Here is a 3185-nt window from a genome sequence, read left to right on the forward strand (position 1 = left end):
GGATATCAGTACAATTACTCCCACCTTTTTAATATCTTTGTTCTTTGTTGGCTGTTCCATTGGTATAAGGAGCCCCGAATAACCAGGTGGTAGTCGTAGCTTCAAGTTCATGGGAAACATTATGTATTCCCTGGTGCATTCTCCCCAAGAACAAGGATTTGTGATCTGACAGTGTCTATGTTTACAGGAAAAGGAAGCCCAAATTCCACAAGTGAAAAGACTACTCATGAATATATATCAATGCTTTATGATTTTTTATTATTTCTGGTCTTATCTCTATTATTTCCTTCCTTCTTACTTTGCATTTAATTTTCTTTTTCCCTTTATTGATTTATGAAGTCAAATGTTATATTATTGATTTTAAATTTCTTCTTTTCTAATAGTGCATTTAAAGCTATAAATTTCCCTCAAATCACTGCTTTACCTGAATCCCATATATTTTAATATGCTGTATTTCCATTATTAGTTATTTTGAAATGCTTTTGAATTTCCCATGTAATTTTTTTTTATTTTTGTGATCCATGGGTTATATAGAAGAATGTTGCCTAATTGATATTTGGCAATATAAATATTTTTGTTATTGGTTTTAATTTATTATAGTCACATATGCTTTACCACTTACTGTTTGCACAGAAAATCTTTCCCATCCTTTTACCTTCTACCTCTTTTGGAAAGTGATGAGGCCTAGATACAGTAACTGAAATGGCACATACCAGGAGATGTGTTTTATACAATCAGCAATCCTTGTGATTAGTAGTAGGTTAGTATCCCTTTATCTTGCCTATGCACTTTCTCTAAATCTTATTTATACCCAGACCTATTGGCTTGCTATCTTTCTCATAGTGTTATTTTTATCACAAAGATTTCATGAGACTTGTTCTTTATAGATATAGTGCCATCCTCCAAAGATAGACACATCCTGGGGAACCTGTGAATATGTTATTTTATACGTCAAAAGGGACTTTGCAGATGTAATTAAGGTTGAGGGTCTTGAGATGATGAAATTATCCTGGATAATCTGGATTGTCCCAATCTAATTACATGAGTCCTTAAAAGTTGAGAACTTCTCAGCTGTGCTCGGAGAAAGAGATGTGGTGTCAGAAGAAAGGTCAGAGAGATTCAATACTGCTGATTTGAAGATGGAGGAAGGGGTGAGAAACCAAGAAACGCAGGCAGCCTCCAGCAGGAAAAAGCAAAAAAAACCCAAATTCTCTCCCAGAGCCTCCAGAAAGGAAAGCAGCACTGCCAACACATTGCTTTTATACTGGTGAGACCTGTGTCAGACTTATGACCTACAAAATTACAAGATAATAAATTTGTGTGGTTTTAAGCCACCAAGTTTGGGGTAATTTGTTAAGAGCAACCTTAGAAAACTAATACACTTCTCTTCTACTAATCTTGATTTAGATATGCTGGAGAATGGCGGCAGCTATGTAAGAGCATCTCATTCTGTCTCAGAACCTAAAGTTCCTTCTAAGAAAATTCTCAGGAGTGGAAGTCTGGAGGATTTCTCATATCCTGCTTCTCTATGCTTTACACAATTGCTCAAGTAGAGGGAAAAGACAAGCTCTCAAAGTATTGTTTTTTTCAGAAGTTTGGATAAGAAAGACTATATTTTTAACTAATATGATTTATTTTTAAAAGCATAAATTAATTAATTTTTAAAAGCATAAATGGGTTATGTCAAGGAAATGTTTACTTTGGATCTGAAACAAAGTTTCAAACCTTTAGGCATTTTTCCTAAGGTTTTAGATCCTGTGGAAACTGTGTTTCCACAGCAACAAGGAACAAGCTCATAGAAACCTCATGGGGCTATCACTACAGATGTAGCTAGAGATGTCCCTAGAATTGGGAGGCCTGGATAACTGCCCAGAGTCCAACACATTAATAGAACCCAAGCTGACTGGAGAAGCTGTAACTCGGGGACTTAGTAGTAGAGAAGGAAAAGCCTCACCAATTCATCCCCAAATAAAATAAAACATAACTCTGGTGCCCCCTGCAAGTATATCCAAAGCAAATTAGTTGAGAATATACTTTATTCCCAACCCTTTGCCCTCACCAATCTCTCTTACAAATGGGTTTCTGGGTCTCTTCCCCATCCCCAATGCTTTTTTGGATGCTCTTTTAAAACTTCTCTTCCTCTTCAAGACGATTGCTGATTTCCTTCAACCTTGCTTCATTTTTATAATAATGGGGAGGAAACAGCAAGAGTGAAGAGCAATCACTTGAAGCAATTTACTTGCTTACCGTCTTCTGGGAAGCGCCTCCCAGAAGTCATATCACAGCCAGACTTTCACCTGAAGCATTTTCTAATTTCCAGATAATTTTTCTTGGGTGAAAGGTAGGGTAAAGAGTATTTTGAATTTAGACTTACAATCCTCTGACTTTGAAACATACCAAAAGATGCAAAAATAAGATCTGAGTATTTAAACCCAGGCAACAGATTATCAAGTCCAGATGAAGAGTGTTTATTGACTTCTCTGTCATTATTGTAGTTCAGTAACTGCAACAGCTTCAAGATAATGAATTCAGTGGAAAGAACACAAATTGACTATTCTAGCCAGTTAAACTAAACTAGAATCCTTTCATTTTTCCTTTCCATCATTCTTTCTTTATCTTCCAATTTATTTATTTGTACATAATTTTTATTAAAAATATTTTAACATTTATTGATACATATTTGCGGGGTACAGTGTGTTGTTTCAATGCATGCAGGTACTGCACAATGAGTCACTTAGGGTAGACAGCATGGTTTGGTACCCATTAGTCCACCCCTTTTCCTCCTCTACCCTCCCCACATCCCACCCCTGGCCTCTGGTAACCATTATTCTACTCTCTACCTCTATGAGGACCACTTGTGGGATTTGTTTGTTTGTTTTTTAGATTCCACATATGAGATCATATGGTATTTGTCTTTCTGTACCTGACTTACTTCACTTAATGTGATGGTTTCCATTTCCCTCCAGGTTGTTGCTAATGATGGGATTGTCCTTTTTAATGGCTGAGTAGTATTTCATTATGTATATGAATACACCACAGCTTTTTTTTTATCCATCCATTTGTTGATGGATATTTAAGTTGATTCCATCTCTCAGCTACTGTGAATAGTGCTGTTGTGAACATGGGAATGTGGTGTCTTTCTGATATATTGATTTCATTTCCTTTGGGTATATACCCAGTAATGG

The sequence above is a fragment of the Galeopterus variegatus genome, unplaced genomic scaffold (assembly GCF_000696425.1).
Source record: "Galeopterus variegatus unplaced genomic scaffold, G_variegatus-3.0.2 Scaffold8011, whole genome shotgun sequence".
Classification (NCBI taxonomy): domain Eukaryota; kingdom Metazoa; phylum Chordata; class Mammalia; order Dermoptera; family Cynocephalidae; genus Galeopterus; species Galeopterus variegatus.